The 25,891-nt window shown below is 45.0% G+C and overlaps 1 non-coding gene across 1 annotated transcript in view; it reads right to left on the reverse strand.

The window, feature by feature from the left end:
* Window positions 1–1,912: 1,912 nt before the first annotated feature.
* Gm46773 overlaps window positions 1,913–25,891 on the reverse strand; it is a 100,960-nt gene continuing 76,981 nt past the window's right edge. The window contains exon 4 of the transcript XR_001783531.2: window positions 1,913–2,594. This is a non-coding gene — a transcript (predicted gene, 46773). The remainder of the gene's footprint in view (window positions 2,595–25,891) is intronic.

Below are 25,891 nucleotides of genomic sequence, written 5' to 3' on the forward strand. Positions count from 1 at the left end.
ATATCTCTGAGTTTAAAGCCAGCCTAGTCTACATACCCACTTTTAGGCCAGCCAAGGTTACATAGTAAGATCCTATCTCAAAAAAAAAAGCCCCCCCCCCCCCGTTGGAGGTAGAAGGCAGCTTTAAATCATTAGCACTACAGTGAAGAAAGATACAATGTGTTGTGGGAACTTGGCTACCTCCTGTCATTTATCTTACAGTAACAGTTATTTAAAAGAAACTCTTGAACTGGCCAAGTGCCACAGTGTATCTCAAGAAAGAAGCCTTTGGAGCCAAGCCTAGAAGGTGGACATTTGACTTGCAGAAAACATGTGGGGAGAGGCATGAGGAAGAAAGTGGGCAGCACCATGGGAGTGAGCCCCACTGTGCTGGCAGGGACAACCCAGGACAGGGAGCAGCCCAAAGGCTATGCAGGCTGTGTAGGGTGGTTGTGCTTACCTGTGTCTTCTTCCTGGCAGCAATGGCCAGGCTACTGTAGCTATCCGATGTGACCAATGCTTGGTTACAGTTGATAGGGGCAAATGAAGGAGACCTGAAGAGGACGAGGACAAGAAGGCCAGGCACCAAGAAAGAAGATGGCATACCTGTCTAAGATCATTGAGAGCAATGGCTACTGTTCATGGACCATAGATTTAACACACATTGGTCCTCTGCCTAGAACTCCAACTAATTTCCAAACCAGTAACAAGTCATTTGGCTTAAGAAATTCTAAGCATGTACTCTAGGAGAGGCCATTTTATCCTGGAGTTCAGTATAGCTGATGGTCTGGCCTAGGGTCAGCAAATACTGTCTATAAAGACCAAGGAAATGCAAATTCTAGATGTGGAGTTTCATGGAGTCTCCAGCATAACACAGGTGCTGCTGAGCAAAACCACCCACACATATCATACAGTTGAATTTGTGTTTCAATAAAACTTTATTTGTAAAAGCAAGCAGTGGGAACTGAGGGCATAACTCCATGGTAGAGGGATGCCTGGCGTTTAGCTTTAATTCTCCTAAGCCAGCAATAAGAGGAAAGAAAGAAGAGGAAGATCAGGAGAAAATGAGACAGAGGGATGAAGTGGGGATGAAGGGGAGGAAATAGGAGGGAAGAGAGGGGAGAAGAGAAGAGGAGAGGAGAGGAGAGGAGAGGAGAGGAGAGGAGAGGAGAGGAGAGGAGAGGAGAGGAGAGGAGAGGAAGAGAAGAGAAGAGAAGAGAAGAGAAGAGAAGAGAAGAGAAGAGAAGAGAAGAGAAGAGAAGAGAAGAGAAGAGAAGAGAAGAGAAGAGAAGAGAAGAGAAGAAAGAGAAGAGAAGAGAAGAGAAGGAAGGGAGGAAGGGGAGAGCTGGAGTGGAGAAAGGAAAGAAGGGAAAGGCAAGAGAAGAGACAGGGAGGCTGTCATACAGTCTCGCCCTCTGAGCCAAACACCCAACATCTTCGTGAGGGCAGCTGTGCCTGTTTGGAAAAGACTATCCCATCCTAGAGTGGCTTGTTGATGGGGACAAAGTGAGGAGAGTCCTTGGACCCTAACCTTGGTATCCAACCCATACCTCCCAATCATTTGAATGCAATTTTTCCCTAATTGCATGTGGCCTCGGGGTTTTAGGCAGGGCCTAGAGTATATGGGCTAGGGAACACTAGGGGATTTCTCTCAATGTATCCATGGGAAAGTCATCCTCCATCTCTGGGTGCTTTGGACCCATGCATCTATCAGTAACCCTCATGTAAGTAAGCTCAATAAACTCACTGATTCCCCAGAAGGAACTGCAGTGGATTCAAACTTTGGTTCGTCATTGGGCCCTCAGTAGGAAGGGGTAGGCATTGCCTAGTCTCTGCCAGAGAATAATTCTCAAAACACAGGGCCTCTTACATGATTTAAATTTTTCTAGTAGCCATACTCTGAGAAATAAAAAGAAATAGGTGGATTTAGTTTTGGAGTATACTTTATTGAGTGTAACATATCTAACATATACATGTATTGATAAATCAGTTAAATATATAGTGACTATTCTGATGCTGTGAAAAACCCTGACCAAAAGCAATGTGAGGAGGAAGGGTTCGTTTGGCTTACACATCCATGCCACAGTCCTTCATTGAGAGGCTTCGGGGATAGAACTCATGAGAGAGCAGAGGGAGCAATCACTGTTGCTCACTGGCCTGATGCCCAGCGCTGGCACCATCCATAGTGGGCTGGGCCCTCCCACATCTATCATTATTTTGTAAACGTCCCCATAGGCATATCTGTGAGCCTATATGATGGATACAATTCTCTGATGAGGTTTCTTCTTCCTAGGTAACTCTGGTTTATATCACATTGAAAAAAAAAAAACCAGCCCATTCAATAAATGTTAAATAGTTGTCAGTAATTTACAGTGGTGGCACACGCAGATGAGTTCAAGGCCAGCCTGGTCTATAGAGTGAGATCCAGAATAGCCAGGGCTAAACAGAGAAAGTTGTCTTGAAAAACAAAACAAACAAACAAACTACTTTACATTACATTGTACTGAGTCTTAGAAGTCCGGTGTGTTTCAACTCCAGGCACATCTCAACAACCACAGTTCAAGGACTCGGTAGCCTCACATGGCTGGTGGTCAGGGAAGGCTCTGAGACTCCTTCTGGAGAGAGGGCAAGGAGAGAGAGAATAGAGAAGGCTGGTAAGCATCTTCACTGGGAACACGAAACAATTATTCAAATCCAACATGGCGGCCGCTTCCTTGATGGATGGTGGTGAGTCTGGTTATTAATAGATCTGGATCTCTCTCTGACCCAACGTATAAAGTGAAGAGTTGGCCCTAGCCCCTTGGGTCATTCTAGCTCTACAGTGTGGGGATTCTAAAGTTACTGTTTGTTGAATACGACTGTCAGATTGGATTTTTTTTTTTTTTCTAAAAATTACCTTGGATAAAAGAGTCATCTTGGGGAGATCGGGGCGGAGTTTCCCCACAGCCTATATTACCAGTGACCTTGCAGGATGCATGTCTTCTCCTGAGAGTCTGGGGGGTTAACATACAGAATGGGAAAGGGGCAGGAGAATTGTCCTTACCAGCTGCCTGGGGGAAGAATGCTTACACATAGACACATTCACACACAGAGACACATACACAGAGAGACACCAAGTGTGTGTGTGTGTGTGTGTGTGTGTGTGTGTGTGTATGCTTGGGCATATGTGTGCATGCCCAGGCATACACAAGCACACCTTCATGGCCATGCACACATACACACATAAGCATACATACACCATACTCTCACATGAACAGAGGTGACAGCTGTGATCTTCAGCCCACCCGGGAGCAGTACGTGGGAACAGAAATAGACTCCACCTGACTCAGAGGATGAGTCAGAATGTTCTGGGGAGCTTCAGAAGGGAAGAGCGGGAGGGGCTGATGGTGAGGAAGGGAGCCAGGCCCCCAGGGGAGAAGAGGGAGACTAGGCAGTGTCACAGACAAGGAGCAAGAAATGAGTGTCCTGGAAGGAAAAGGGCCCACTGCCCCATCAACTGCCTCCCAAAAGGCAGCCCACACCTGGTGTGCAAAGTGGAAGGGAATTAAGAAAATTAAGGAAGAGACCCAAAATGGGAAGCAAGCAGGTAAGGATCGAGCCAGGGTGTGTGGAACTGCCTCCTGAACAGGCAGGGTACCCATGGCTGGCTGCCTTTGTGAAGGCTCAGTCTCATCTCTCCCACTGCAGTGGCTGAGCTTGCCAGACACTGGGTTACACTGATCACCCATGCTTAACGGGAAATACTGAGGAAGAGTCCGTGCCAAGTATCCTATGTGACCAGGATGGGACAGGTGGAGTCAGTTCCCACGACAGGGGCCTTCAGAATACAAGTCTGTGTAGCCAGACCTCATGTAGACACAGGAGCAGTGCTTGGAACCGGCTGTGTCACACCCTGTGTCACACTCAGAGCTCAGGAGAGCTCCAGACCACTCAACTTAAGTGCCCAACTTCAGCAAAACAAGATGCTAGGATAGGAGGAAACGGGTCAGGGGAAGGGACAGCCCGATAAAATGACCAGCCAGAGCCTGAGCCACAGTGAGCCCTCTGAGGAGGTCCCCACAGAGATTCCAGACTTGATTTACCTCCTGTCGGGCACACAGGCCTTCGAAAAGACACCAGGCAGCCAACAGTCAATACAGATGCTAGAACCCAGGATAAAGAATCCATGAGGATAGAACCAACGAAAGGCACAAGTAGAGAAATCTGTCTGTCTGTCTGTGTCTGTCTGTCTGTCTGTCTTCCACTGTATGAGAGTGGGAGAGGACATCAGCATAGAGCTCAACCGCCATCTCCAGGTTCATACTCACCGTGTTTGATTTACCCTGTATGACCCTAGTCTTATTATGAGTTCCTTTAATAGCAGAGCCTAGGATGGAAGTAGCTGATTCAGGAGGTGGCCCCAAGAAGCATGAGTGAGGAAGAAGAGGCCAGGGAGACAGAAGAACTAATAAATGAGGGTATAGCCAAGGTCATGACTATAGGCAAAGTAGATATGAATAACCCAGGACTTCCCTCTAAGGAAAGGTATAGAGGCTGCCTAGGATTTCCCATCTGAAGAACAAGGAGCCTGGAACTTTCCATGAGTCCTTTGGCCACATAGCTTCCCTGGGAATTAATCTCCTGCTTCCCATCTCCCATGCAGGTCTAGAGACACAGTAAGAACAGGTGTGGGGTGCACAGCTGTGGGAGTCAAGGTGCCCGGTCCCCCACAAATGGATGCTACTGCTTGCTGCAGCAGGAACCAATGGCAAGTCCTTGAGGAACCAACTGTATCCTCTGTGGCTTCCAGCTGTGACCCAGTACTGATCACATTCCTTATACGGCCCAAATGTCACTAGATCACTGCATCACTGCATCCATCACCTGCTCTCCCAGCCTCACACCATCCCTCCATTCACTCATGACTAGCCCTGGGTACCCACAAGCTGCCATATTGTTTCCCTTTCCATTCAGACAGACTCTCTCAAACTCCATAGTCATGGCTACACAATATCCCCTTCTCATCATGGCCTTGGCAAACGTATCCTATCCCCCCAACACTTGCTTAGAGAGTTCTCCCAGATTAATCTACCTGAAGGCAAACCCTCTGCATCCTCCCTCGTATCACAGTTCACAGTCGGGAGCCAGTGAATGTAACCAGGTCTCAGAGGACAAGAAGAGCCCCAGTGTGTTCTGTTTGTCCGTTCTCACAGAATAATATTCCCATCATGGTCAACACCAAGCTCACAGTCTGAAACCACAGAGGGTAGAGTCAGAGAGATAGCCACCCACTATTATGTTTTTTTCTGTGGTGCAGATAACCTCAAAGCCAAAAGTAGTTGTAAAATAAACAGTGATACATTTCATTTTAATTGTGATTTTAATAGAATGTGTTTAATGATAAATCTATACAACTTAATTTTTTTCATAATGTCTGTATTGGACAAGAGCATCACAAAATCCCTCAAACCACGAACCACTGTGGGTCCGCTTCGATTTCCCATCACCAGGCTCCTTCCCTCGGCACACCTTTAAAATATGTAATTGTTTCCTCTCCTTGCTTTCTTTACGCTGGCCTCTCTAGTGTGGGCACACCAGTGGTGGAAGCTATGACTGATTTATTTATAGCTGTATCTTAGAGCCCAGCACACCACCTAGCCCACAATAGGAATTCATTGAATATTTGCAAGATGAATGCACCTCCCCATAAAAGGAAAGCATATGGGAATAGGTGAATGAGGTCGACCAGTGTCATGGGGTTGGGCATCTCTGCTGAGAACTGAGACGGAAACACTCACCTCAATCGACCCACCTTAAATCCCAAAAGGCTTGCTTGGGTGCTACCCGCAGGGTGTGGGGAGGAGTTGCCAGGAGCAACACAGGCTAAGAGATTTTAAGTCAGTGAAGCCAGGCAGTGGCACGGAAGCTGGATCAGAAATAGCTGGAGAAGGTTCGAAGGGAACCGGAGACAGCATCTGCCGTCTCCTTGCAGCTCAGGTGACCCACTGGTGGCTGGGCTTGCAGATACAACCATGGGAGACATAGTTCTCTGTCATAGCTGTCCTTATGGAGGACTTGATGGAAGAGCCAAGCAGGCCACCCGGCTGCCAGGATTTACTCAGTCGTTTCTTGTGTGTCTAGGATCTCAGCCACTTAAGATCCTCGGGCAAGCTACACCCATCCGGGTAGGGATGGACAGCACCCAGAGGAAGAGAAGCTCATTAGCTATAGGTGGGCGTGTCTTCCTTCAACATCCCTTCCAGCCAGGGACCCTGTTGCCCTAACACCCAGGAAATATCTTGCTTCACCTGCCCGTTTGCAGAATCCAGCATAGAGCCTGGGGGCGTGGGGGTGGATAGAAAGGATGCTTGCAGCATGAAGGAGCCGTGAGTAAGGCACCTTCCCAGCAGAGTAAATATGAATCAACCTTCTGATCCCACTCAGACCAGGCTCAGACCTGGCACTCAGCAATTGCCCAGAGATGCCAGACCATCGCTGCCCCTGACTGCCACCCAGGACAGTAGCCAAGAACCCAGCCCAAATCAGTCAGACTGGAGCCACATTCCAGCTTTGCCAGTCTGCAGCTTCGGCCTTCATTTCCTCATCTGTGAAATGGGGACATAGCATCACTCCCTCACCAAGAGGCTGGGAAGAGCAGATGAAAGGACTAGGGACTTGTAGATTTCCTGAAATGGAAAAAGCTCGGGACATTCTTCCTTACTGTGAAAATATTTATGTGATAATGTCTTCATGTCCCTAGCATTTTATAAATATTAAAACATATTAATACACCTAGTACCATACTTATATCTAGCTCTGATTCTTGCTGCATGGCCTTTTCTTTTTATTTCTTTGGTTCAGATTAGTTTTGGGTGTTGAGACAGGGTGAATCTCTCACTCTCATCTGCTTGACGATAAAGCAGAGCATTGAGATACACAGCCTCTCATACATTCATTGCTTCCGTTACTATGACCTCTTCTGGTTTTTTGCTGATGTCGTAAGCCACACCATCTTCAAGTCCTCTTTACCTTTCCAGCTGCAGAATGGATTCCAATACAACGACCTGACACTGGAGTCTGGGACCTTATAGTCTCTGTGTCTGAGAAACTATGAGAATGGTGGGTAGCCTGCCCCCCTGCAGGGCTCGGGATTGCACAACTTTCCTCATCTCCACCCAACACTCGGGACCAACTGTCCAAGATCATTGTAGAGGGTCCTGGGGGATAAAATTCCTAGCACTGACAAATCCACTAATTCTTCAGTCAACAAATTTATTTATTGAGCACCTACTGTGTGCCAAGGGTTGTACAATGCTCTGGGAACAAGGCAAGGAAGATGACTCTTGGCTTCATCCATTCTGACCTATTGGCGAGTGAAAAGTAAACAAGCTAACAAATAAGCAAGCAACTTCTGTCAGAAAGCGCTGTCAAGAGCATAAAATGAGCTAGGAGGGCAGGGCAGGTAGGCAGCTGTCAGGGCGAGCTTACATAGGAATGCAGACATGGCCAGCCAGGACTTAGGAAGTGAGCTGAAGATTACTGTTAAGGTACAGGTCTGGGTAGCTGAAGGTCTAGAAGACAGGGGTGCAGAGCCACCAGGATCATCAGAGCAGGCTTGGGTGGAGCAGGTGGCACCGGTGAGTCACAGGAAGGAGCCTGGCCTGTCTTCTGAATGTGACAGGGAAACGCTGGAGCATTTGAAGAAGGAAATATGGGCCCTCTTAACTTTTAGCCGCCATCTATTTGCCTGGACCCAAGACCCTTTTTACATAATTTGTAGGGCACAGGCACAAAATGGAAATGACACTATTAAAAGTTTCAAGATGGCCTGGGGCTTTTCCAAGCACGGGGTCCTGCCCACAAAGCCAGGCCTGCTCACACAAATCTATGCTGGCTTTAACCGAGCTTTCTCGAATTTGACAAGCATGTATTGGAAGCCTAAAATAAGCTTGCTGCTGTGCCACTGAAAAGCTGAGGGACCCAACTCCGAAGGCCAAACTGACCTTCATTTTCCTTTTGATTCTCTCTAAACACATAAAGGGTCAGAGGACTGGCCACCCTCGCATATATCCAGACCCACGAGGGGTCAGACCTTCCACTGAATAGCTTAACTCAGTTCTTTGCAATAATGGGACCAGTTATTGCAGGTCTACTCTGCTGCTGACCTGATCATGCATATGTTATTTTTACCAAACCTCCTGTTAGAACTGGAATCGGAAATATTCCCTAAAGGCTAGTAGCTAGAATGCTTGTTTCCAAAGCTGGTGGCACTGTCTGGGGAGGATTCGGAGCCTCTATATGATGTGGCCCAGGAGGTAAAAGTAGTATACAAGGGGTCAGCCACTTTGACGGTTACAGCCTGGCCCCTGGTCTTAGCATCTTGGCTACTTCTTCCAGACTGTGAACCACGACTACTACTTTCCCTGATCACTCTGACTGGGTCATGCCTTCTGTACTGGTCCATCTTCACTATCAGTGTGGTGGGGTTTGGAAGCACCATGGAACATTCCAGATGTGTCTGAGAGGTTTTCTAGATTAGGAAAAGGAAAGAGAAAAGACCCGCCTTACATACGAGCCCTGCCACTCTAGGAGGCAGGGTCCCTCCCTGCTCCATGACTGCAGATGTTATTGGGCTAGGGACGTCAATCTCCTATACCACGACTTTTCCTCCACGATGAAGGACACCCTGGAACTATCAGCAGAACAAACCCTTCCCTCCTCAAGCTGCTTTTATCATTGTGTTGCAGCAAGGACATTAGTTAATAACGCGCTCCTCTGCCCTGATGGCCCCATTGGAAAACACAAGCCCCTAATAAATCATTCCTCCCATAATTTGTTCCTGTTCCACATTTTGCAAGGAAAGGATGAGACAGGAAACCAAGATCCAAGAAGAACTTTTAAACTCTTCAGAGCTCATTCTGTCGTCTGCTCCCTGGTGGAGCTAAGACTCGAACCTGCAGCCCTCCTCCCCAGCTGCAGCATCCTGCCTCATGCGCACTGAGTATGCGGGTGGCTGCTTCAAGGCAAGATTCAAGCTAAGCCCAGTGGTGCAGGTGTCAATCACAGCTATGCAGGAGGCTGAGCAAAGACTTGGCAAGCCCACTTATACTACACAGTGAGCTGAGGCTAGCCCGAGTCACTTATGAAGACCTTGCCTGAGAATAAAAAGGGGAAAGAGAAGAGACTGCAGCCCAGTGGCAGAGAACTTGCCTAGCACTCCCTGCTACAGAAAGACAAAATTGAGCCACAACCTTTAATAAGCCCTAGAAGGAGTAATACCTATGGAGTTCTTTCCATGCTCTGTGCCTGACACTCACCTCTCCACATAGGTTTTCTTGGCCTCTCCCATCCTTTATCCCCCACTTTCCTGATGGATATAAAGACTCAAGGGTCTTTATCAAGTAACTTATCCAGCATTTGGAGAATGCAGCTTATGGTCAAACCCATGCAGATAACTCCGGGGTCTCAGCTCTTGCTTCCAATCCTTCACCTGTTCCCCACCCACTAAGACCATGCATACTTCTTGCTACTGCGGTCCACTGGTCACGCACTTGTTCAAAAGGTCAGAGCTCAGAAGTCCAAGGAGCCTTGCCCAGGGAGACAGTCTGAGTCTTTGACCTGGTGTCAACATCAGAACTGAAAATTGCTTCATGCCTGGCCCAAGAGGAACAGGAAAGTCTGACTTCTCCCCTCACCATGGGAAAGCAGTCTTTTTCTTTTTTAAAAAAAGCAAGAACAGAACATGAACGTGGCATGTCAAGGCCCTTTCTGTCACCGTCTTTCCCGGTCGACTGGGTCTTCGGACGAAAAGAGATGGTTATCTCGAAAGAGGAAGACTCCCTCACTCTTGGTTTCTAACCAAGGATCTGTGAGACTTCCTTAAAGGACGCACCAAGTGGACAAGTGTGGGGCCAGGCATGACCCAGGAAGCCTGGGCCCCTACTCTCTAAGACAACCTTGCAAGGACCATCAAGAGAGGCTCTGCCAAGAAAGAGGCATGCTGCAGACACCACAGGAACACCCAGTAGGGGAGGAACACATAGCTCAGGTCTAGAGGCCTCTTCTTGTCTGGCTTGTCTCACAGTGGCCTGGGGCAATGCTTGTACCTGTAAGAACGCGGTGAGAACCCCCCTCCCCCCTGCCCTACCATCCCCAGCACTTGATTCATAGTCTGTGCTATCCACTTTGTCTCTGTTTTCCTGAATTAAGTGAGATGTCCTCTATTTAGGAGTGTGTGTGAATAGGGAAATTTATTTCTGGGTCCTCTGGAGTTACAGAAGATTCACTATGGAAAGCTGTGGCTACAGTACTCAGGGGTGTGGTCTTAACAGATCATACAGTCCCCACCTGATTACTGAGTTCCAGGTCCAAGTTTCCTCGGTAAAGACCTGTGGGCACTTTGCTACAAGGCTCCCCTTTCTCATATTCTTCATATCATTCTGTCCTCTTCTTTAGGGTCCATCCTGGGATCTCCAAGAATGCCTGCTCCTTACTCTTACCAAGAAGGCTTCCAAGTTCTTGGATCCCCTCCAGAACCCTGCAGAAGGCTCTTCCATTTAGGAGGGCAAGGGAACTGTCTGTAGGAAGCTCATCGAATTCCACTCAAAGTTAATCTCTTTAAAGGGAGTCTCTTGTGGTCCCTCCTAGATAGCCACAATATAAAAACAGACGAAGCCAGCCTTGGTGGCTTAGCAAGAACTTGTGTCAAAATAAACTAGAATAGTAAACTAAGAACTGTTTGTTTGTTTGTTTGTTTGTTCACTTTACATCCCAGGGCAGGGGGTGGGGGGCAGCTCGGGGATACAGCACTTGCCTGGCAAGAATGGGCTCCAAGGTTCAAACCTCAGCACTACACATAAAAAGCAAATAATAATCCCTAAAGTTAAAATGTTGCTAGAGTACACTTTACATGAAAGTCTTTTCAATGTTTCCCTTTTACTGGGGACACTGGATGCCTCTTTATGTTGTATGTTCAGTGGCATTTTTCTTCAAATATATATTTAAAAACCAAACCATTCCGAACTGAGCACTTCCCCTTCTTCCCTGCATCTCTCAAGCTTACCCCATAGGAGCCTTACAAAACTCCTTATCAGAAAATGATGTATGTGTGTCATAGTCAGAATGGCTGTGGCTAAGCCTGCTGACAGCCAGTCCAGACTGGAAGTCTTTCCAACCGGGTGGCCCTGGACACGTTACCCAAGTCCTCGGAGCCTCACTTTCCTCATCTCTGAGAACAGCAATGGTGCCTCCTGCACTGGGCGGCTATGGAGATTAGATGAGATAACAGAAGTAAGACATTTAAATTGCCTAAGAAACAAATTCAGCCAAGTGGCAGCACACACACACACAAAAATCAGCATGCAAAAGCAGCCCCCGTTCCTATGCACTAATAATGAATGATCTAAAAAGTAATTATGAAAATGATTCCACTTAAAAAGAACAAAATGTGTAGGAATAAGCCAAAGAAACAAGAAGCGTGTATAATACTAGAGACCATGATACACTGATGAAACAAATTAAAGGAGACACAAATAAACGAGAGGACCAAATAGGATTAAATAGCAGAGGCTCCCAAATGCACTTAAAGAACCAAGCAGTGCTCACTGGAAATCCCAATGACATTTTTACACCCATATGCACACACACACACACACTCACACACACACAGACACACATACACAAATCCTAGGACCAGTGAAATAGCAGTGCTTTCCTTGAAAACCTAGGGACCTGAGTTCAATCCCAGAATCCCACAGTGAAAGGAGAAAACGTTGAAAGTGCTCCTCTGACCTCCACACATTCACTGCGGCATGTGCAGCCTCCTCCCCCATACCATATACACAGCAACAACCACAACAACAACAACAACAAATAATAATAATAATAATAATGATAATAATAAATAAAATAATGTTAATTCTAAAATTCATATAGAAACTCAAGTAACACTGAATAGTCAAAAACAATCATGAAAAAACAAAGTTGCAACAGAGACTGAGAAAAAGGCCAGCCAATGACTTGAGACCTATCCCATGGGCAAGAACCAATCCCTGGCACTATTAATGATACTCTATTATGCTTGCAGACAGGAACCTAGCGTAACTGTCCTCTGAGAGGCTCCATCCAGCAGCTGACTGAAACAGATACAAAGACCCACAGCCAAACATTGGACGGAACTTGGGGAGTCTTGTGGAAGAGTTGCGGGAAGGATTGAGCGACCCAGAGGGAACAGGGACTCCACAGGAAGATCAACAGAGTCAACTAACCTGTACCCTTGGGAGCTCTCAGAGACTGAACCAACAACCAAAGAGCAGACACAGGTTGGACCTAGCCCTCCACTCACATATGTAGCAGAGATTGCAGCTTGTTCTTCTTGCAAGTCCTCCAACAACTGCAACAGGAGCTGTCCCTGACTCTTACCTGCCTGGGGATCCTGTTCCCCTACCTGGGCTGCCTTGACTGGCATCACTGGGAGAGGATGTGCCTAGTCCTGCAGTGACTTGATATGCCAGGGGTGGGGTTGATACCCGGCGAGGGGCCTTCCCCTTCTCAGCAGAGATGGGAGGGAAGGGTGGGGGAGTTGCATTTGAAGGGGGGACTGGGAAGAGAAGCAGTGGCTGCATTTGGTATGTAAAGTGAACAAATAAATAAGATAATGAAAAACCAAACAACATCAAAAATAAAAAGAGAGAGAGAGAGAAAGGAAGGAAGGAAGGAAGGAAGGAAGGAAGGAAGGAAGGAAGGAAGGAAGGGGAAGGGGAAGGGGAAGGGGAAGGAGAAGGGAAGGGAAGGGAAGGGAAGGGAAGGGAAGGGAAGGGAAGGGAAGGGAAAGGAAAAAGGAAGAAGAAAGAAGGGATGGAGGAAGGGAGAAAGGAAGGAAGGAAGGAAGGAAGGAAGGAAGGAAGGAAGGAAGGAAGGAAGGAAGGAAGGAAGGAAGGGGAAGGGGAAGGGAAGGGGAAGGGAAGGGAAAGGAAAGGAAAAAGGAAGGAAAGGGAAGGAAGGGAAGGGAAGGGAAGGGAAGGGAAAGGAAAGGAAAAAGGAAGAAGAAAGAAGGGATGGAGGAAGGGAGGAAGGAAGGAAGGAAGGAAGGAAGGAAGGAAGGAAGGAAGGAAGGAAGGAAGGAAGGAAGGAAGGAAGGAAGGAAGGTAGGAAGACACAAAGTTTGGGCACCTAATATTTCCTGAGGCAGACACATAAACTAATGTGGCCCAATAAAGAACCCCAAAATTGACTCCTCTGTGTATGATCAAATTATCTTTGACAAAAATGACAAAGGGACACAAAAAAGAGCAAGTGCTTCCACTCTGGCATCGGGAAAACTAGATAGACATTTTCCTCCAACTTCTTTCTTTCTTTCTTTCAAATGATGGAGATGAAGAGAAAGTATAGAGGGATGGTGGAGACATCTCAGTGCTGCACAAGTATATATGCACTTGAGTTTGAATCCCCAGATCTTACATCAAGCCTAACATGGTAGCACACATCTGTAAGCCCAGTTCCTATAGCAAGACAAGAAGTGGAGGCAGGAGAAGTCCTGGAGGGTCACAGTTCAGGGACACAGCAGCAAACAACAAGGAGATTCTGAAACAGTGTAGAAGATAAGAACCAACATCTGATCTCCATGGGCACATCCTGGTACACACACACACACACACACACACACACACACACACAGAGGCACACATGTACACACACATGCATGCACACATAAACACAAATACATGCAGACACATGTAAAGAAAATGGATAGAATCTACATGCGGAGAGGGAAAAAAGGAATGCACTTAGCGGTGAATTTTTAAGGAAAGTGCACTGAATTGAATGCGTGGAAATAAATGTGTGGGGTTGTGTAACTGATCCCATACCAGAGGTGAGGGAAGGAGGATCTAAGAGATCACTAATCTCCAGCAGGGAGATCAAGAGGACAAGACACAAGAAGTGAAATGTCTGCAAACCTAAAAACCAGCTCGGCTTGCAATCAGCTTTCTCAGTGTGTGGAGTCTATAGACAACCAGTTTCATGGGATAGAGAGTTAGAGCGACAGCCTGTGAAGACCCTGCGTCCACACCTAGAGGTCCTAACACAACTCTTGGTACCCATGGTACTAGAGAAGGCTCTGCAAGTATCCCACCCACAATGTTCTTCAGCCCCGTGTCCTTCAGAAACTTGTTGGGTGTAGCTAGCTCGGTGGTAATGCGCAAGCCTAGTATACAACGAATCCTGTTTGGGAGAACAACCCAGCCTTATTCAGAAAATGCCCTACAGAATGTCCAAAGTTTGGAGGGCCGAGTGAGCATGCCCACCCTCGTCCACACCCTTCCTGAGCCATGGATCTACACTGATGGCACCAGGAGCATCCCAGGCCCCATCCAGAAATGACACAAAAACGGTTTCTCTTTTCAAAAACTGAAATGTTCCCAAGATTGAATTCGCAGAGTGCTTGTGCGGCTATAATCTTGGCAAACATCTGCCACCTTTGTGTGGCAGGCGCAGTCTCCTCAGAATACTGCCTTTGATTTCGGGGAAAGACAAATCAGGCTGCATGTTTTGTGGTGAATGCTTCTCATCACAGGAGGAATTTTCAGCAGCTTGGAATTTTGAATGTATAAAAAATGGATTAAAAAAAAAAAAAAAAACAAAGAGTTCTCGACAAAGAATCAACAAGGTTCCTAAAAGAGATTAAGTCAGTTCTCTATTCCTGTCTCTTTCTCCTCCCGTGGTTCACCTCTTTTTTCTAGATTCGTCGAGGTTGGCCTCTGGAGCTGAGTCCTACCCTTATGGATACCAGCAATTCAGGATCCAGACTACGCAGAGGGATATGGTGACTCCTGCCATTCCTCTGCCCTGGTATGTAAACTCACCTTTGTAAGTTGTCGGGATAGGGAGGTGTGCTCTGCAGCAGTGCACAGACCCAGAGGCTTCAGGTATAAAGGAGCAGCCTCGATATGAGCTTCGTTGCTGACCTGAGTTCAGTGTCTCCCTTCTGTGCCTTCTAGCTGGGGATGGAGGAGACTCAAGCTTCTTGTGGAGGCCACATGGGCTGAATAAAGTAGGACTTTGTAGATTACAGAAGATTTTGACCCAAGTTTGTGAAAGCTAATAAAGATTTTAAACAGTCGGTGCCTTGATGTGGTCTATAGAAAGATGATTTTCATTCCTGGATAGAAAGCAAATTGTTAGAAGTTGCAGAGACATAAGGAATGCAGTGAGGAGGATTTTGCCAGTGCTCCTGGAAGGAGATCTCAGGGCCACATTGATTGTGGTCATCATTGGCCTTCAGGTCTTTCCTCTGTGGGTTTCAGTGGGTGACAAACACTCTGTGCTCAGCGGGACTTTATTTCTGCTGTTTTCATCCTAGCTGCTACCTTAACCATTTTGCAATGTAAAGAGAGATGACTAAGAATCTCTTTCTATTAGACAATCTATACATTTGATGTCTCTTACCTTTTACTATCACTGTTGTTAGTTTGGTCATCGAATGATGAATGGTTTATGTTATCCCTTAAGCCCAAGAGCATAGATAGGTAGATAGATAGATAGATAGATAGATAGATAGATAGATAGATAGATAGATAGATAGATAGATAGACAGACAGACAAATGGGATGTCTTCTGGACGTGTGATCGAGTCTAGCTGATGTTTAACAGGCAGTTAAATTTTAGGATGCATTGCTGAAAGTTTCAATGAATTTTCAAATACATGAAAAGGGTATTGTGCTTTTTAAAAGAGATACACAGTACTTATATAACTGTACTTAGAACATATCTAAAGTGTCAATCAGTGATGTGGCAGGGGAATACTGAGAGATGAGGGCTATGACAGGCAGGATAGTAAAGAGCTGGATAAGTCTAGGGTCCAAGAAAGGATGTGATCAAATATGTGCTCCCTAGCTACATGGAGGAGGTCGATTAGGAGGCCTCCATAATAACTCCAGGAGCAATGATCAGCACCCAGATTTAGGCTCAGAAGTGGCGTTTAACGGTAAGGGAAAAACATGATGGTTATTTAGGCAAGAGGATGAAGGTTCTGGTACCTCATTAGAAGGATAAGCCAAGAGATCAAGGGAGATAGGGAACACACCAGGGTTTTTGAGTTAAGTGACGATACGTTATTGCAGCTGCTAAACTCCTTACTTGCATGTAAAGTAAGAAATTGTAGATAGCAAAAATTTTATTTATTTCCCTCATACATCTTTAGTCCTTGGAAACATGTCCTTGAAATTTCTGCCATCAAAATAAGGAGTCTAGGGCCCTATACTTCTTGAATACGGGCTGCCATATGGCTAGCTTTCTGGCCATCCACACCACCTCATTGATTACAAACCATCAGTATCACTCCCTAGAGATGCACATATCCAAATCACTGGTATTCCCCACATGTTCCCAGACTGACTTCCTTCTCTCCATAGCCACTAGAAGGATACTTTTAAAGTAAACCACTTGTGTATCGCAGCTTGTACAGACTGGCTTCTTCTTACAGCAGAAACCAGATCCATATAAAAGCTTACAGCATCCACTACTACCTCCCTATCTGTCTCCTATAGCATCCAGTAGGCCTCCAATATATATGTTCTTCCTTGACAGCCTTCCTTGAGTCCTAATTCTCTACCAAGTATTTAAACCTGCTGGTCTCTGTCTGGAGCATTGTGTCACAAAAAGCCACTACCCACCTTCTGTTCATTCCCCCATAGCCCTACATCTCTGTCCCTTCCACAGGAACATGCTCCCTGATCATCCAGTCTAGATAAAGTCCTCCAAAACCCTGTTTTCTTTCCAAACGTTTACATCAGTTTACAATTGTGAATTCACTGATGTGACCATATGACTACTCTTTTTAAACTACAACCCCCCAAAGAGCACAGCATGCCTCTTTCTGTGCAATCTTGCAAGCCCAGGCCCTGGTGCAGAGCAGCTCATAGCATTAAATGGAAAGATGAGTCAATGAATCAATGAATCAATGAATCAATGAATGAGGATCAGTTCATATATGGGCGTTGGCTGAGGTCCCTTATTTAGCAATCAAGAGAGACGGGAGAACTGGATGAGCTAGGAATGAACAGTGGAGGGAAGAGTTGTTGAAAGATTAAGAACCCTATGCTGAGACATCCCATTGTCTCTCTGCAACTGGCAAGGCCCCGTTGTCATCGGCTTATTTCTGCACCAAGGAAGGATATAAATTATGCCTATTCCCTTTCAGACCAATGGCACAACACATTCACCTTCTCACTTTGGGAATCTTAGATAGTTCTCTAGATTCCTCAGAAATTGGGAGAGTGCATCAAGGAGACAGAAAGAAGGATGTGTTTGTTACAGTCACTTCTCCAAGGAAGAAACCAGAGAACAGAAGCAAGTATACATGTATATGTATGTGTGTGTGTGTGCACAAAGGGGTAGACAGAGACAGAGACAGAGAAAGCAAAGAGAGATATAGAGATAGAGATGGCAGGACATTGAGACAAATAAGGAGGACAGAAAGAGATAAGGACACACTCTAAAAAATAAACAACCCCAATCGGATACCTAGATCTTGAATGACATCGCCACCAGTGACATAGTTAGATTTCTTTCATGTTCTGGGAATTCTGCTTGCTGTTGGGAACACCACATTTGTTTCTTGGGGTCCAGAGCCTTGATACAGTGTGGTGTATGCTGAGACTCTGAGTGGACACTCACTCTCAGTTACAGTCCATGCTGAGAGGGAAGTACAGGAGCCAAAGCAACAGAGAGAAGGGCACCTGACCTGGCCTGGAAGTCAGCAGAGACTTGTGAGAGGAACTGAGAGCAAAGCTGCTTCACGATGACCCCTCCACACCTCAACTTCCTCATACTTGACTAGAGCCCATGAGTCCCACCGCCCAGAAGAATGGTGTTAGCATGCCCTTAGTGAGCGATTACTTTGTGCCAGCTGCTAACTGAAGCATTTGAACGCTATCTCATGAATCCTATATCACAAATCTAGAAAGTATATATAAATACCTCTCTATTACAAAAGCGTAAACTGACCTTTAAGGAAGTCAGGACAGTGCTGTCACTATGACCTGTCTTTCTGACATCACCCTGAGAGGCAGGGTGCTCTGTCCCCTCTATACTTTGACCATGAAAGTCTTTCAGCTCAAAATAAACCATCAACAGATTTCAGTTCCTTTTCTGCCCTCCCCTCACCCTCCACTTTCCTCCATAAAGGAATAAAACCATAAGAGATCCCAGAATCTTCTGACTTTTCATTTATTTCTCTGGATTTTGTGGGGACAATTTTCCTAAATAACTCTAGTCTACAGAAGGGTCCAGAAGGGAGATCAAGTTGTGGAGGACTTTTCCAACTTCCAGAACAATAAACCGAATTCCTGAGTCCATCTACATCCTTGATCCCTACTCAGGGGAGGTGCCAAGGAAGGGAATACCAGCTCTGCACTAACAGAATGTAAGCATCCACTCAGAGACTCAGCATACACCACACTGTAGCAAGGCTCTGGAACCCTAGAATCAAGTGCGGAATTCCCAGGACACCAGCACATGAAAGAAAATTAACCACGTCCCTGGTGGCAATGTCATTCAAAACTATTTGATCTAGGTGTCTGAATGGGGTTATTTCTTTTTAAGAGTGTGTCCCTATCTCTCCGTCCCCATTATCTGTCCCTGTGTCCTGTCTGTCTGTCTCTGTATCTATCTGTGCTCTGTGCTCTCTCTCTCTCTCTCTCTCTCTCTCTCTCTCTCTCTCTCTCTCTCTCTCTCTCTCTCTGTGTGTGTGTGTGTGTGTGTGTGTGTGTGTGTGTGTGTGTGTGTGTGTGTGTGTGTTCTAAGGAATTCAGAGAACTATCTAAGATTCCCAAAGGAAGAAGGTGTTTGTGTTGTGCCATTGGTCTGGAAGAGAATAGGAGTCATTTATATACTTCCTAGGTACAGAAAGCACCTGGGGCTAGAGGCAACTGAGTTTAGAGACCAGCTGCCAAGGTCTCCCAATGATGCTTTCCAAAAGTCAGTTCAACTCCCAAGATGCTCGCAGCCTGACCTCACCCTGCAGCCTCCGAGGCTTGTGTTGAGAGCTACAGAGCCCCAGCCAGGGCCCGCCAGCCCCTCCTGAGGACTGGCTCCACCTCACCTCTTCAATGCATCACCTATCAGCCCAGCCCTGACTCCCCTCTGACCCATGCTAGGCTCTTATACTGTATTTCAAGGTTTAGTCTCACGAAAGATGCATTTACTCAGCCCTCTGATTTACTCATTCACGCATTATTGAGGCACCAAACTGCTCTTCCCTTCAAAGAGCAAAATTGGGGGGCGGGCATGATGCTAAAGTCACTGGGACAGGGTCCTGCTTTCCCAGCTCAGCTCATCTGAGGGTGACTGTCATGACCAGCCCCAATTCAATACAATGACACCCAGAGACTCTGCCCCAAATGAGTAGGACCTAAGCTTGCTGTTCACTTGCTATGGTAGCAGGATTTAGTAGATACTTGGGTCCTGGGAGTCCTGAGACCCTCAGATTTCTCTGAGATGCAGTTCCTAAGCCATATTCTTTATCCTGGGCTCAGCTGACTTTTCAGCTTCCATAAACCAACCAAGTACATGAGCTTTAGAGTTGACAAAACTTAGACTCAAAATTGCATTCTGTCATCTTCTAGCCTCGTGATCTTAACCAAACTGTAAAATATATATATATATACACACACACATACATACATATATATATATATACACATATGTGTGTGTATGTGTGTGTTACCCTCAGTTTTCTGCCTATAAAATGGGTTTAGTTGTAGTAGTACCTGCTTGATAGAATTAGCTTGGCAAGCAAATGAAAGAATACACACAGTTTAACCCAGTTTCTCAACCTCAATACTATTGATATTTCAGTCCAGAAAAAAATATTCTCTTGGCCATCCTATGCATTATTATAAGATATTAGTAGAAACTCTGACCTCTATTCTTTCTGGGGCAGTAGCAAAACTCCCCTGGTTGTGATAAATGAATGTTTTCAAGCTTTCTCACAAGTTGCCTGCTTGTCTTTAAGTGGTTTAACACAATGTCATGAAAATAATGTGTATTGAGTTGATATTAGCTCTTATCAGCATTGGTCACTGGAAATCAAGCTACTTAGAGTTATCTTGCCTTGACCAAATCTTTCCAGTTTAGTATCCACAGGCTTACCTCTAATGCCAGGCTTCCTCTGCACCATCACAAGCACTCTTCAAGATATCTGAGGTTTTAGTCCTACTGGTAGTATGGTTAGCAATGTCTAGACAGGTATCTTCCATGTCATACCAAACAGATGAGATCTGCACCCTGAGAATGTCATAAGAAACAGAATTGGGCGCGGGTGCTAAATCAGGAAAAGTTTCTAAAGGTAATTCAATTTGGAGCTTAGAAAGAACAGAAGTCAGCGTTGAGAGATTCAAGGGCACTAAAAACATAGCATCCAACCAATGTAATAAGACATGAAAAAAGATGACAGTTTACAACTGGTATAATTGGTGAGTGGAGTGGTCCACCTAATTATTTTGTATCTAAAGAAAGTAAAAGGAAGCAAACCATAGAATGTCACACTATGCAAAAATAAAAACAACTAGAAACAGAATTCATTTCACCAGACTCTACAAGGGATTCCAATATGCACAAATATGTATGTATGGAATTACACTATCCTGAGCCCAGCACTTTTAGGCACCTTGTTGGTAGAACTCAGAGACTGAGTAAAATCATGAGTATGTACATCTAAGAAACATGGACGTAGGCTATTGTGTACCCTCTGGATTGTCATATCCCGAAAGATCATCCAGTCCCCTATTAACTAATTCCCTTCACTTTTCCATTCATCCTGCTGTATATTCCTCCCTCTTCTCCATCCCTCCTTCCCCACAAAATCTGGCCAGGCTTTAGAAGGACTGTTCAGTACTTTCTGGTCCTACCTGACTCACTGTTGTGTGGTTTAGCATCACCTCCTTTGATAAGAACTTCTATTAAGTGCTTACTTTGAACCAAGGACTTCATATGCATTGTCTGTCTGCAAACCAATGATCATTTCTATTTACCTCATTGTCCAGATAATAAAATGGGACTCAGACAACCTCCTCTGTGGAAAAGAACTATAGTACTAATAAGATAGAATAAATAGGTTGGGCAGTAGGTGGGAGACAGAGACTTATGAATCCTTACTGGGAAGAGAGATAATCTCCCAGAATTGACCTTTTCCACTTGCATCTGGTGAATATGGAATCATCAAGTAGCTAGAATTGGGTGGTAGCAGTGTTAGATCTCCTGTTGGGATTCATAAATAGGTTTCATCTTTCCCTCTTCTTCTCTTTCTCTCCTTCGCCACCCTTCCCATTCTTTGCCTCTCTCCTATCCCTAGCACACTTAAAAAGCTCATAACCTTTTCAGAGACCATGCTCATGCCATTACCTGGCTTGCATCTGTCTTCATCTGGTCTCTAAGTCACAGGTGGGTGGAGATTACAAGGCTCCGCCTGTCTTGATATCTGACCTCCAGCTCCTGACCCACTTCTGACTAAGCCACCTGTGGAGTCATCCAAGAGTATGACCCACTTCCCACAGAGCTCCTCCCCAGATGTGCTTCCCCGTGGACCTTCTTGTGCCCCGATGTTCCTACAGCCTGGAGGCACCAGCACCTCCCCTTACGGACTGTCCCACCCTCCCAGCCCTTAGCTGGGTGTAGTCCTGGATTCCAACCTCTTCTCCCACTCCAGTTTTTTGCTTCTCTCTGCTGCTCTAACCTATCAATATCTCTCGCACTTGGATCTTTCAACAAAGGCTAGCTCTGCTCCAATGCAGTCTCCTTTGAAATATTCAAAAACCTGTTCTTACAAGACTGTTGCTTAGATGGTTGCTATGGATCCCATTTCCTCTAGCGTAAAACTAAATCACTCCCACAAGGGAACTAAATCTTTCAGTCAAAGTGTTCCTCTGCCAAGTGATTCCAGGAAATTTAGTGTTGGTTGCTCAAAGTTAACCACTAATGCTTCAAAGTAGTTGATGTTGTGTTCAATAACCCATAGTCTTAGACGTGTATGTATATCTAGAAGTGAGAGATAGTTCAGCTGGTAAACTGTTTGCCTCACAAGCATGAGGACCTGAACTGGACCCTTAGAATCAAAATAAAACTGCAGATGCAGAAATGTGTGCTTGTAATTCCATTTCTAGGGAGGTGAAGACAGAGGAGCCCTTGATTTTGCTAACTAGCCTAGCTTAACTGGTGGGTTTCAGACCACGGGGATACCCTTACTCCCTGGTGTGATGCACACATATGTATACATTTAAAGGTGTATACACATGCATATGAATATTTTGAAAAGAATAATCTTATATCCTCAAAGAGTCTTAAATCAACCTCTGCACCAAAACTAGGTCTTCTCTCAACTGTTCCAATTACAAAGCATCTATTCTGTCAAATGAAGAGCCTCCTTGTCCCAGGGCCCTAGAACCTTAGCTTTGTAACACACCCAACACATGGTAATCTTCCACTCAGTGACAATACCCCTTTGCAACAAGCCAATAAATAATCTGATCAATTCCCTGAAAATATTTATACTTTTATACAATTTGGAGTTTATATCTAAATGTAGGGTTTTGCCTCCTTCCCAAATGTCTTCAAATTCTCAATATATGGTTGCTTCTTAATCCTAGTTCTTTATGATGGCCTGGTCCAAGAAGAGTACAGGCTCTAGGACCAACAGCCTAAGGAAATATATCATCTCTGCTGTGTAATTGGCTAGACCGCTTAAATTCTCTTAGCCTCAGTTTTCCTACTTGATGCTATTAGAATGACTAAATAAACTGCTAGGCATAATGTCTGGCACATATAAGTATTCAATAGATATTATTTCCTATTATAATGTTTAATAACTTTGTTTATGATAACAGCAATGCCTTTTAGATACTTTTCTTCAGATCTTGCATCATAAGATGGGTCAATGGTGATGTGAGAGAATGGTGATGTGAGAGAATCCTGCTTTCTCTTTTTGGTGACTGCTGAGATACCCGACTGGCCTTCCAGGTCCCTCCCTAGTGTGGTTTGAAAACTATTAATCCATGCAATGATTGGAATATCCCACTTAGCACATGGACCGTGTATCCATTTCCTATTGTTATTATAACAGGCTTAGTAGCTTCAAAAATATAAATGCATTATTTTACAGTTCTATAGACCAAGCATTCAATAAATATTTTTTCTTTTTTATTGAAAAAAGTCATGCAAAGTATTTTGATCATTTTTTTCCTCCTCTTCCAATTTCTTCCAGGTCCTTCCCACCTCCTTCCTTAGTCCCTACCCAACGTTTATATTCCCTTTCTCCCCCTCTCAAAAAAAACCGAAAAGAAACAAAATCAAAAATATATATGTAAGAAACTCAAAGAACTAAAAATACAGACAAACAAGCATAAGATCAATAAGACGAAAGATGCCAAACCAAACCCAAATGAAACAAAAAGTCCACAAAAATACTGTTGAATTCTTATTATTCAGCACATTATGTTTCAATCCTTATCAATGCTGAGGGTTGAATCCAGATCCTGGAACATGCTGGACACTTGGTCTACTCTGGCTGTAACTCACTCTCAGCACTGACTTCACAGAGCTAAAACCAAGGTGTCAGCAGTGCCAGGCTCCTTCTGGAGGAGCTCATGGAGAATGTGTCGCCCAGCTCTATGTGACTATTAGATGCCATGCACATTCCTCAGCTCATGGCACCTTTATTATCCTCAAAGTCAGTAATGTAACTGCTCTTAAACCATGATTCTACCATCATATCCACCACCACCACCCCAGTCACTTCTGTGTCCTGCTTCTCTTATCTGCTTACTAAAATGCAGGTTCGTCTAGTCCCACCCAGCATAACGACAGCTGGCTAGCAGCCTAATTCTGCCACGGTAATTCTCCTCTGTTGTGTGTCCCAGTGTGACATCTTCACACACTTCAGGCTGTGAGTATCTTTGAAAGACAACTCTTCAGTCTATTCCAGCTTGACAGTCATGAATACAAGACTCTGGAATATCGGAGTCGGCACCACTCTCAACAACTCAGTGAAGTTGCTTCTTCACTCATGTTCTGTACTCCTTTGCAATGTGTGAACTAACCTCAAGTCATGATTGCAAATCCTTTGCAATGTGTGAACCCACCTCAAGCCTTTGATTGACTGTGCCTGGAATGCCTGCCAATGTCCTGTTTGCAAGAGACGCAGGAAAAGTGTACTATTTTCAGTTTTGTAGTGGAAAAAGGACACATAGTTTTCCAAAAGTTATAAAGGAGAGAATTCGTGCTGCTCCCCATCCCCACCCCTGCAAATTAGCAAAAATGGTAGGGAGATGCTATGTACTGCCAAATTCCCATGCACTATTCTAAGGGGTTATTTTTAAAGAGGAGGGATGATTTTTTTTTAATTACTCATCCTTAGTACACCTATCATGCTTCTAAACTAATCCCCATCATTCTAGATGCTTGTGACCCTACATTATTCAAACAACTACTTCTACTTCAATGCCAGAGACTGGCCTTGAGCCCATAATTTCTAGAACCCCTGGTTTGAAAATCAAGATAAGATGAGCCTATCCCCAGTTCTTTGGCGTCCACCATCTCCCTCCCAGTCTAGTTTCAAATAAAACTGACAGATTCTGCAAAGACTTGTACAAGTCCCTTCAGGACCCTGGGCTATAACTCATGTAGGATAAGGACTTGAATTAATTAAGATCACTGGGGCGTGCCTTCTGCCTTTCTACTGCACGTATCTTCTGTTTCGATCTTTCCAGATTAAAGGCCTTCCCCCTTGAAAAATTGGGCAACTTTGTTGTTCTCTACAATAACTGTCAACTTTATACCATGAAGCCATCTACTGAGGAGTCTCCAAACTCCCCCACTGTTTATCTCCAAATAGCACAATAAAGCCCTCATTTGGGGGCCTAGAGAGATGATTCTGTCAGTGAAGGGTTTGCTGTACAAGCATGAGCACCTGAGTTTGATCCCCAGAACACAAGAAGGGCAGGTTGTAGTAGAACAATGGTAGTAAACACACTTATAATCCTGGCACTGGGGAGTCAGAGACAGACAGACATCTGGGATTCGCTGCCCAGCAAGCCTAGCGTGCTTGGAGAGTCCCAGGCCAATGAGAGATCCTGTCTCAACAAAACAAGTAGGCAGTTCCTGAAAAACAATACCTCTGGCTTCCACATCCACACTCAAGCATGTACACACTCCCCAACACACATGTACACACACTTATACAAATACACTCATATACATGCACAAACATACAAGCACGCATACCCTCATTTTTATTTTCAGTGGTTTTTTTCAAAGCCACCTCTCCTCATGAGGTTAGTCTCTCTCACACAGTTCTTCTTTAGCATGGATCAACTCCCCAAGTGTTTGAATGTACACATGTTCTTAATGCTTGCTTGTTGAGCACACGCTCATCGGAGATGCTGCAGAGTTACACTGACTTCTGACTAATTCACATCGAGATTATACAATGTAAGGAACACAGATGTGGGGGCCAAAGTCACAGGATTTTGATTCTTACCTATATCTCCCACCAACAGTATGGATTTCATCTCTAGAACTAGGGCAACCCTACTGTCATAGAGCTGTAACACTGGATTGTTTTGTAACAGCAATATGGGGGGATGTTTTCATTACATTTCATTTATGCATTTTTTTCCTTTGTAGAACATAGAGTTTTGTCTGGTTTTTTTGTTTGTTTGTTTGTTTGTTTGACTCTGTTTTTTTTCCCATAGTCTATAAAAAAAAAGACAGACAGACAGACAGACAGGCAAACAGAGAAACATTTGGAAGGGCTTATTGTATGTAGTCCAAGATACAATATGCTCTCTATAGCCTGAGCAATACTGTCTTTGGAGATCCAAGAAGCACTGCAAAACAGCTATAAACATATGCTCCAGAGAAGACTTGTTCCTAGAATATATGG

Source organism: Mus musculus, chromosome 2 (genome assembly GCF_000001635.26).
Source record: "Mus musculus strain C57BL/6J chromosome 2, GRCm38.p6 C57BL/6J".
Classification (NCBI taxonomy): domain Eukaryota; kingdom Metazoa; phylum Chordata; class Mammalia; order Rodentia; family Muridae; genus Mus; species Mus musculus.